We start from the raw sequence: 12,040 nt of genomic DNA on the forward strand, positions 1-12,040 counted from the left end.
AGGACAGGTGTGAAATTCCTACAGTACACAGAATATGCACTGTCACATCAAGAGACAAGGTAATTGCAGGTCTTTTGAATGAACGAAAAACAGGGTACGAGGAGGAAACCCCTTATTAAGGCTCTTGTAATTGGCTGTCAAAAGCAGGTTTTAAAAGTGACAAGCTCACTCGCTTGCTGTTTGCAGAGGAGCATTAAATACTACAAAACCAATAGAAAAACCCACAGAGAGCCGCCACGAATTTCAGTGAAGCCCAGTAGCAGCATTCACAGCAAAAAGACTTACGTATGAAAATTGCTCATAAAAATGCATAAAAATAGTACCAACATGAAGAAAAACTAAGGTATTGTTTAAATAATCTGAATGAATAATAGGATTTGGTTTGGAAAAAAGAATACTTTATTTTCAGAGGAAATTTTAGGCCAGCAATGAACTTGTATACATGTGTGTTGCTTTAATGTGCTGGTTTTGATATGCTTTGCAGTCCTGCTATCAAGTCAATTAAAACTGGGCTGTGGAAATGAATTATTCAAGATGTTTATTAAACCGTCAGCTAGACATATTATAAATATTATAAATAGACTCCAGCAGAGCCAGGCAGGCTACATGCATAGGTCACCATGGTCTCCCCACACCCACCAGTTAAGTATTTCTTTATTCCAGTGTTTTATGCCAGGTCAGACTTACTGTTATAGAGCTACAGCTTCATGAGTTTGTGGTCTTATTTGAGGTCATGCGGATTGTGGCAGAAGTCAAGTTAACCTTGACGTTAGTTTGACTTTATCAAATGTTGTTTTGTCAGCCCATCCCCCCTTTTTAACTCATTTGACAGCTTATCAGGGAATCACAGATCTCCTGACTGGGTTTAGGTCTGCCGGGGCCACCATAATGTCACCCCCCAGGCAGAGGTGAGGTAGTAAACATGCTCACACTGTACACTGCCTAACAGAGACGAAAAAACACTTTTTTTTTCTCTTGCGGACATGTACCGAGGATCATCTAGAAGGTCAAGAGTCAGGAAATTATGTGATTTTGTCAATGTATTACACATAAAAAAATATATTTTTCCCCCAAACTCTGAATGAGATCATTGTGTTGTCATAAAGAGCAATATTCATATACATTCTTTGTACATCTGTGTTTGCTGCATCTTTTTTTTCTTTGTTTCTGCATACAATCCTCTGCCTACCACATAAGGGATAACTCTATCTTCATTTATGTTTCTTCTCTTTCTTTCTTTCCTTTCTTTATTTATTTGTTTGTTTGGTTCCTGTTCTTTTTGGAAAGAGAGCCTCAATCCTCCAAGGCACAGCAAATCTGTTTCAGCTCGAGGAATGAAAGCTCGAGGTCAGACCTGATTGATGTTAATTGGAACTCAGAGTTTAAAAGGAATATATCACAGGGAGACAATTACTTTGTAAGTGTTTCTTTATTTAATACTCATTCTTCAAGGCCATTTGGAACCTGTTGACACAGATTATTCAGGTAGAGACCTTCAGGGTTCACCAGCAGCACAGAGCTGGGCCTGAGTACACATCCCTGGCGTTTCAGCACAATGGCTGCCAGGTATGTCTGCTGGGCCCTGATAATGAAGCCTTCTCTGACTGTCTCTGTTTGTGTGAGAATGTTTCCATTAGCTGCCAACACGAGAAGTCCTCCTTGCAAAATTGGCCCCATCTTTTATGTCGATCTTGTTTCTTCCAAAATGCAAATTTTGTACTGAGGCAAAACGGTGTCAAAAAATCTCTACACCTTCCCACCCCCAAGCAAAAAAAAAAAAAGGGAGTAATGAAAGAAAGAACCTGAATGAAGAAAAACAACAAAAAAAGCTGATTCGCTATGGTTCAAGTGTTTCATATTTTATATCAATGAACTTTTCAGTATTTAAAACGATTCAGGAGGAGGAGGAGAAAAAAACACCCTGCCAGCTGTCACCTTTCCAAGAGGTAGCCATTTTGATTTTGTTAACACTAAAAGGAGACTTGAATTTGCATGGACTGATTCCCGTATTTTATTTATTTATTACTTTGTTTTCTGGAGGGAGGGGAGTGTTGAAGAGCGGCTGGAAATTGTGTTTTTGCTGGGATGGGCCTGCTGCCTTGGAGCATGCAGCACATCTGGAAATTGTGATTTGACCTTTATTTGTATTTCTAAGCTCATCTGTTTGAAAAAAAAAATCACATACGAAGCCAAAACTAATATGGGGAGCATTTTTTGGCAAGCAGAATTGACTGTAATGCAAACATCATCTCCTCTCTGCAGCATAAACAAAATTTGTGTGGAGTGATGGTAGATGTATTGGGTCCAGGCTCCTAATATGATGATTAGTTTTAAAGCTTGAGAAAACTTGTTTTAACATTTTATGCACGTACTAACATTAAACACTATTAATGGCAGCAGCAAATGCAGCAACACACATATATTAAAGTTTTGGAGATTATTGATAAGAGCTCACTGTTAACACGTTGTGCACCCTGATGTGTAATATATCGGCATATATCAGCAAAACAGTAACTATTATGTTATTATCATTTTAATTAATACAGGGGCAGCAGTGGCCTAGTGGGTAAGGAAATGGACCAGTATTAAGCCACTGGGGTGCCACTGAGCAAAGCACCCCACACACTGCTCTTTGGGCACTTGTCATGGCTGCTCACCAGGGGTGATGGTTAAAAGCAGAGGACGCATTTCGTTGTGTCACCGTGTGCTGTGCCACAGTGAATGACAATCACTTCGCTTCACTTTCATCAGACCCCCCCGTAATACCATGCACCAACAGGCCGACTCTTGTCTTAATGTCACACGGTTCATAATTGTCTCCATCTGTGCCAGTTGACTGTTACTTAGTTTGTTCCCTTGTTTATGTCTTCTTCATCAGTCTGTCTGCCTTTGTTTGGACCTCGACCCTTTGTTATTGTCTGTTTATTAATAAAATCCCATTTGCACCTAGCTCTTCGGTCTCACTGCTGCCGCGACAATGATAGTCAATTTGCATATCATCATCAGCCTCATCAAGCCTGGCAGATGCAGAAACAAGTATTACTACTTTATTTTAGTTGCCATGAGTGACTAATTAAATGAATGTAAATTAATAATTAGGTAGTGCGTAGGACCTGTGTGGCTGTTTTCTTTAAGAAACAGAAGCACATGTGCCTTCTCACTTACTATTCTGTTTCTCATCAGCCGTATGAATAACAGCTGAGAATGAACATTCACTGTCAGCACTAGTTGGAGGGGCAGACAGATATTTTCATGCAGCTTGTTCCAGGATTGGGAAAATTGTTTTTCGTCTCATTAACTTATTCTTGAGAACTGACAACAGTGCAGGATGCCCTTGAAAGCATAAGTTTTGAGCACAAGAATTGCACATTTTAATTATGATTTGTAATATGAATTATGACAGTGCTTCCCAAACTTTTTTTTTTTTCAGCAAACACAAATATTTTCAGTGACAAACTCTACAGACTTGTGTTGCCAAGAAACCAGCAAAATTTCATATGGCCGTACTGCCCTGACCTCCAACATTTTTGGTTGTCTGCACAGCACTGATCACATGGTGCCATGATGCTCATCTTTAATCTTTTTTTTGCATTGTCAGTATTTGAGTAACATGAAACCTGATGGAAGTGGACGGAGCATGCAGGCAAACCAGGAAACCAGGATTTTTTTTCTAATTACTGACACTGTGACAATTGTTTCTCCTACAGTCATGTTTAATAATGTCATGATGTCATCAAATCTTTGAAAGTTAGCGTAAATTACTACATTATATTCGTACAAATAATTGCAAGTAGGCTTGGATTGTTAGTGCTTTCATAAGAGATTGCACTTTTTGATAATTGTGGTTATACACTGCCCTGACCAAAAAGAAAGAAAAAAGAAAATACCAATCGTCAAAGTAAAATTATTTTCCAAATGCACTATGTAATGAGAATGTAGAGGATTGAGACTAAAACAAATGTGTGGTCATAGTTGAGTAAGTGAGACTAATTGTAAAACAAATGGTCACATTGTCTTAGAAATTCAGATTTACCCTGTTACAGAAGAAGGCTGTACTTTATTAGATATGTGATAAAATATATACATAGTAAAGTAATTGTTTAACCACAACACATACTATCCAACTTTTGAGCTGATTTTGCATTTCGTGATTAGTGCTTATTTGTGGAACAGGTGCACATCTCTTAATTGAGTTTATTTTGCTCTGTATGCTGTTCTGCATATTTTCCACAGATGGTCAGTGTCATTCTTCAGACAAATATAGATTTCTCAAGCACACAACCTAAAAGTTTTGGCAAATGAGCCTCAAGCTTGTCAATCTCAAAAATGGGACCACACATTTGGTAGGAAATTTTTTTTATACATATATATAGTAGTAGTCTCATAATCAGTGGTCCATTTGAAATAAGGTCTTCCTCAAGCGTCTGTCTTTGGAATTGCTGCTGTTTTCCCTGTATGTGGTCCACCTACTGATCAGTTTTTTAAAAATATGCCCATTGTTTTTAATGCCATCCAGATTCATTTACATTTCACCAATACCTAGGTCTATTCGGGGGTGCATTCAGGGGTCAACTTGGCACATTAGGCAGGTTCTGTAATATTTTTGCAATGTGACATCTGCTGCACTTTGAATTACAAATACACAAAATTATCAACAAAAAAAAGAAGAATGCTTTTCCAGCCGGATAGCAAGAAGGCTGGTTACTGATGGACAGATTTGTTTTTTGGATTTGTTACTGGGAAGACCAGATCACATAATTCCTACTTGAGTAATGCATCAAATTGATTCCAAATAAGGCTCCTCTTAGGGCCTCTTATCAGCAGCCATGTCCATGTCAGCCCCCAGATTTAACTACTGCTGATTCCTCTGTATTTAGCATCTTGAATTATATGGACATTTACTGAGTCCAATAGCTCCAGGCTGTGCATTCTCAATGGCTTTCCTATACATAAGCTTAGCTTGCTAGCCTGCAATACCAAGCCAATGCTTATCCATGTTAACAGAAAGCCCTCTAAGACAGGATTAGGGGACAACTGACTAAGAAGCAGGACAGCTCATCTATGCTCATCACACTTACCAAAACTTATCTATTTGATTTTTAGTGGACAAAAGAAAAAGAAAAACATTTGAGGTGTGGAGTATATATGTGACTAAGACCGTAAAGTTAATTTAACTAGATTTAACTTGATTTAACCACATTTGTCATGAGAGCAGGATGTTTAGAGATATAATGTATTTTTTACATTACTCAAACTCGAATATAATAGATTTTTAGATAATATAACAGAAATCTTGCTATGCTATTTATTAATTGCAAACCTTTAGAGAAAAGCAATAAAACAGGTTAAAAGGGTAAGGCAATGCATCATGTTAATAACAATAACATCAATGGATACTTCATTGATATAATTTCAGTTTAAAGTTGTTTTGTTCCACCGCCACCTTCTAAGTGCTTGTGTCATATCAGAAATACAGGGCACTGACATTGGCCAACGAGTTCAAGCTTAAAATGTCAGGGAGCCAAGCGAAACGTTTGGTCTGATTAAAGCCTACTCCCTTTTGGTGTGACTAAATATTTCTTCTGGCAGCAGGTCAGTGGTGCTCAGCATATATCATCACTAACTTATTAGATCTCCAAGCAATTAGCTGAAAACAAACAGGCCAGACAAACCCTGGCGTTGAGCCTTGGAAAGTGAGCAGGGCGGCACAGAATAGCCCCTGGCGCTCTGTTATTTCAGAGCTGGGTAGCCGAGGCAAGGCAGTGGCACAGGGCAGAAGAAAGAGGTGCATTGTTGTGACTGTAAGACCTATAGAGTAAAGGGGCTTAGTGCATTATTTTTCCCCTGACTCAGGTTACTGGGCAGTTTGGTCCAGCATAATAGGATAGTGGAGAGAATGTTATATATGGTCGTCAGGCTGGGTTTTAGATTTGAAAAAGTCCATTGAGGCCATCTTGGGGATAAAAGATTTTATTACTATTTTAGATAAAACAGTGACTGATAAATATGCAGCAAAACTTCAGAACCCATTTTATTACACTTGAAGGAAATTTTTATTTAATTGTACAAGAAGAAGAATAAAGATTGACATTTTCACCTTGTAAACCAGTGCAGTGGATCATGGCCACTTTATTAAAAAAAGTGAAGAGATTATTAATTTAGGTATTTCTACTAATGTATGTATACAAACCTGATTATTTGGTCCAGTTGTGGTCCTTTGGAAAAATTAGGTTAAAGTGACTTGAGGTGAATTGATGGTGCAAGTCATGGTCATTGTAGTGATGACAAAGTGAAATAAACTGCAGAGATTTCATTTTAACAGAGCACCTTTGAGTTAAAAAATGAACAAGAAGCATGAATGTGTGGCTAATTTTGCCACTTTGTTGGCTGTCTGATAACTAGTTTAATAACAGGACTGGCATCACAATCCTGCCCCAAAGTGTACAACTGTTCCATATCATAATTTTAGATAAAAAAACACACCTCTTGGACTCCTGGAATATGTAACGATTCATTTTCATCACCTTTGTACTGACACAATCCCTCAGAATGAATTGCATGGCACATGTGAATTCAGTTTGGTTAACAAAATCTCTTTATGAGCTCATAAGTGTGTGCATGTGTGTGTGTTCCTGGCAGTGCAAACTACAACTGTTTTCCTGATTTAAATTTGTATCAGTTGTGGAAAAAGTGAATTGTCTCCAGAGACCGGTGAGAGCAGCCTCATTGCCTATGCATGGCAGCGTGGTCTGATGATTAAAATAACACTGGATATATGCTGTAAATGAAGGGGCAAAACTAAGTGAAGTCTCCAGAGTCCATTATACATTTTAATAATACATCAAGGTAGTGTAACTGAATAACCGATCTCTTAGGGAAGAAATACAACATTTGGCTAATATTACAATATAAATTGTGACAACGAAAAGAGACTTTTGTTAATCTGGACTCTCTCCTACTGATTTATATATTTTTTTTACTTTTTACATTGTGAAAACAAATAAAAATATAGAGAGGGGGCGGGCAGTGTCAGTTTGGCATCTCCGTAGGTTAATTAATGTGCCTCCGATTTGGCATTGCGATGCGAAAATTATGTGCATAAATAATATCACTAATTAAAAAGATGCTGATTAACATGCAAATAATGTTAATGAGGATCTGAAATTCCAGAGTGTATTCGCATAACATCAACAATTTAATGTGTTGGAAGGCTTGTGTTTGCATTACATTAATAAAATTCACATTTAAAAGTCTGTTGGAGTCTCTATTTCCACTTGTGAGTTGTAAATTCTGTGGGCAGTCACAAGGCTTCCTTTTGGCAGATGCAAAAGTTATTATCTCAAAGGCTTGCTGAAGTGCTGCCATGTGCCAATGTGACCAGCTGTTAAAATCTGGGCAGCCAGGAAGCAGAGTGTGTATTAGCTGTGCGAGGTGCAATGCTTTTTCCCCATCATTAGATGCTTGACTGGAGTACATTGGTGGAAATGAATTTTACGATGATGCATTTATCTTTAAAGCATATAAGAATTACACTCTCAGTATGCATAGATTGTCTTTTAATACAGTTACTTTGAATAAAGGATTTAGACAATCACTGGAAATCAGATTTAGTTTGGGCTGATACATTGAGCAATGATGACTAAGAACGTTTCCTCACTGTGAAATGTTTTCTTAACAGAGCTTTGAAACATTTTTAACACATTCGTACACAGTTTTGTATTATGAAAAATGGCAAAATACTAAACTAAATGCATTTCATAGTGGAGCTGATATGACAAACATAAGGTGGCATGTCTCCTCCTGTAAAGTTAATGTCTGTCAGATATGGATCATTACATGGCAATAAAAGTAGTCCCTTTTCTTGAAAAATGATATGACCCACAGCGTCATCTTTTTTTTAACGTTTTGACATTGCATAGTTTCCTGAGGGGAACCCCATCTCTTCAGAACCTTAATCAAGTCTATTAATTATGCATTCTCTTAATTGTTAAATGTATATAATTACCACTCTGGAAATTGGAGGATTGTTAAATGTGTTTACTTCAAGTTGTGCCTGTTGCACATGCTGATTTTGACATGTTTGGTACATGTGCATAAGACTGGAATTTCAATAAATATATTTATTGTTGAACCCCATATATTTATGGCTAAGATATGGCAGCAGCTGTTTCCACATAAATCTGACAGTATTGGTTTTTGCCAACTGCCTCCAACTGTTAGGATCAGGATTGGCTTGGAGAATACCACTCTGACACAGTGTTCATTTTGGGTAATAAATTATAAATAATACATTTTTTGGACTTGATGATGGTTGGGTATAAAAGAAAGTACATCAGAAGACAGTTTGTGTGCGTGTGTGTGTGTGCGTCTGTGTTTGTCTGAAGCCTGTTAAAATATTCAGACATGCACTGGATAGTTTCTTAGGTCATACGGTTTGTATTATTCTTGGCTTTGAGTGTGCAACAGTTTGATAGTCAGAAAAGCAGAAAGAGTTGTGAAGCTTAGAAACACAATGGCCTCTTCAGCCTTGCACAGAAGCAGCTGGTCAATAACTTAGACGGGCTTGCTCTCGACTGTGGGGATTCCTTAGACAGCACATAAAAATATGACAGGAAGATGATGGATTAGGGTCATAAGTCTCAGCCATACAAATGAAACCTTCATCACTGAGTAATAACTATATACATATAAAAGACTAGAATGCACAAAATGTGCATTGCCTTCACATTATGTCATCTTACAAAAAGAGAGAGAGAGTGTGTGTGTGTGTGTGTGTGTGTGTGTGTGTGTGTGTGTGTGTGTATATATTTATGCAGAAGTACTTTATGAATTCAAAATGATTGGGTCACTAAATTGTTAAGCCTTAATTGTACAGTAGACAAAAAGATATATAAGGGAATAATATTCCCTGTTTTTGCCATGGTTTCCACTTAATTGAACAGTAACATCTAGAAAGTGACAAAGATTGTGCTTTATTACAGTAAAGCACATTAGAAAAGGATTTACCCAAATCACACAACGGGTTATTATTTTGAGCCAATACAGCAGTGTTCACGTTCCACAAAGCAGAAAATGATCCTGTGGCTCATTGCTTTTTTTTTTTTTGACCTGAAGCGTTCAAGCACAAAGCAACAAGTGTATCACAGGAGGACTGAAATTTAAATTCCAAATAATTAATTAAAACTCATCCACTCAGCTCTAACTGATGTAGAATTAATAGCAGCAAAAATGGGCACATTTAAAAAAAATTAAATTAAATTGCTAAATTAAATTGCAATTATCATAAAAATCCATCATTGTAATTCACATTGTGCCACAGTATTTGGATAGGTAATGATTTTCTAATATCATAATTTGCATAAGTAGCCCAGAGACAGCTTATCATTTTCCGATCCCCCACAATTACGATTTCAGCTCCATACATCAGAGCTCACAGCTATGTAAAACTACAGCTCTAATTAATAAACCATTTACAGACTGCAGCTAGTTACAGTGGTCCTGCAGCTGACCTTATGGAGGATGAGCCATCTCAGAAGTGCCTCTGTGTAACTACAAACATAATGATGAGCCAGGAGGGAATCATTAAAAATAATTTACTCAAGCCTTCATTTACAAGATCTTTTTGAAAGCGTGCTTTCCCCCAGTGTTTAGATCCATGGCAGAGACGCCCCATGCACCCCCACCCCCCACCCCGTCCCTGCCTCCCTCCTTCCTACCATTTGGAAGGTACCAACCAAGGGCAAGCAAGCCGGGATACCTAAGTGGTTAATTAAGAGCGGTTGGGGTGCCCCAAGAGTCTAGCGGAAGGGGAAAAAAAGCCCTCTGATGTCTGCTCTGTCAAGTGTAGCTGCCACGACTCGGCTAATTATGGGGGAAAGCTGAGGAGCAGCTGAGGAGAAGGGGCTCATAAATTAGTTCTTCTCACTAACGCACACCCAAGATAATATTTGGGCAATCAGGCCTCTTTTTCTGTACTCTCTAACACCCTCCCAAGCGTGAGGGAGGTGACAGGAATGTCCTCAGTCTGGAATGATTTGAAAGGGTTAACTACCCTCGGCAAGGAATCATAATTCTCTGACAAAGGGGGGAGGGGGCTATTTTGTCTGAGGCAGGGTAGCAATATAGCGGCAGAACAATAGACAGCATTAGGATAAGACGCTATTATAGCAAATCGTGTGCTTATGAAAGAAAGGTAAATCAGAAATGTCTGTGCCAAGTGATCACAGTCTTTTTTTCCTAATCAACAAAAGAATTATTGTGGTCCTAAATTGTTGAAACAAAATAGACAGCCTTGTAAACTTGAATGGCGTGTTGTATGTCAATATATCTGTGTGTAAACCCCTCCCCTAGCTTGCAAACACACACACACACACACACACACACACATTTTTAAAGAGTGCCAAGACAGTGTAGCAATATGCCCCTGTTGTTGGGCTGCAATTCTGATTTGAATGGGGATGTGCTGCCAGAGATGGGACTAAAACAATGCACAATCTGGACTGTCGTGGTCTTGGAAAGCCCAGGCTGATGATGATATGTTGGAGCGCTGCTCAGCGTTGGAGCAAGTAAGGCTTGCAGGGGTGGGGTGGCCATGTGGGGGTGTGGGATAATGAGCAGTTTTAAAGCCAGGGCAGCCTACAGCAAAGCGGCTTTTGCCTGGGCCACTTCAGCCACACTGATGACAGACGGCTGGCAGAACATTCCTCTTAACAATGTGGCTCAGCCAGCAGTCCATGGCTGAAATGGTTTATCTCTCCAACTATTTGCTTGCAGTGTTTTAATAGCAGCCACACAATAGATGTGCCAGTGCATGGATTAGCTGAGATATGTCATGGAATGTGAACGCACGAAAGCTAGTGTTAGGGCCTATGGTCAGTTAATAAAATGTTAATAATATACATTAAAAATGTTATCCTTGTTTAATGCTTTGGTTTATTGCTTGAATGGAAGCATTAAGCATTAAACTCCCCAATAAACCAAATTCTGTGTGCAATTACAATATAGTCTTTCAGTTGTGTTTTACACCTATATGAGCAGAGGCAATTCTTCAAATTAAATCATTTGTGTTGGCCTGATCTGTGAAGTCCATCCTAACCAGACCATCCCTACAATAAATATAGAGACGGAAAGTAAGATTTATGATGATTCAGATGATGCTTGCATTGGGCATGAATTTAGATCATTTTCAAATGAAGACACACGGAAAGAATAAACTTAATATGTGTTTGTGATGCACCTGGTTTTGGATTTGGTCTTTTTCTTTTAGTGGAGCACAGAGTAGAAATCAGAGTTTCTGGGTTTTAAGAAATAAAACCTAATAAGAAATGAATTTTACAAGACATCGGAACCCCAAACCTAGTTCCAAAAGGTTTGCAACAGTCTTATATGTTGTGAATTGGTAGTATGGTGTATTGGTGTATATGGTGCTGATAGAGGCCACTGTTATCACAGGGATGGATGTGAGCTGCAACAGTCTTTAGATAGGGAATATGCACTGATCCTCATTAATGTTCGGTTTCTCAGCGGTCCACATTGGCCCGACACTATCCTGGTTCATCCCACAGTGCATGCTGCTGCCAATTCACAAACAAAAAATATAAATAATATTACATTTGCTAAATGTATTAATTGAATATATTGCCTGTGCTATTATAGTGTATTCAATTTGTAGTAATTTGTCAATTTTTGTAAATGCTTAAACAATATAATGCAAAACAAATCAGGTTTTATATATTCAGTATTAATGGAGGCATTTGATAAACCCCTGTAAAATTGATGATTATTTTGTTTGCAGTGTGTAAAGTAACTCATAATCCTACAAATGATTTGGTAAGGGGAAATTTAGCCCTTTTACAGTTATATTATATTAAATAATACAAAAAGGTCAGTGGTACGCTGGCTTTATTTTTACTCTGCCAAGGACAGAAGCGGTCTGGACATTGGTCTTTTGTAACAAATTCTTATTCCAGTATTAGAATCCACATATAACAGAAGTCTATCCCTGTTGGAGTGCACAGGTTGTACATCAATTTATTTATAT

This window comes from Denticeps clupeoides, chromosome 5, assembly GCF_900700375.1.
Source record: "Denticeps clupeoides chromosome 5, fDenClu1.1, whole genome shotgun sequence".
In the NCBI taxonomy this organism is placed as follows: Eukaryota; Metazoa; Chordata; class Actinopteri; order Clupeiformes; family Denticipitidae; genus Denticeps; species Denticeps clupeoides.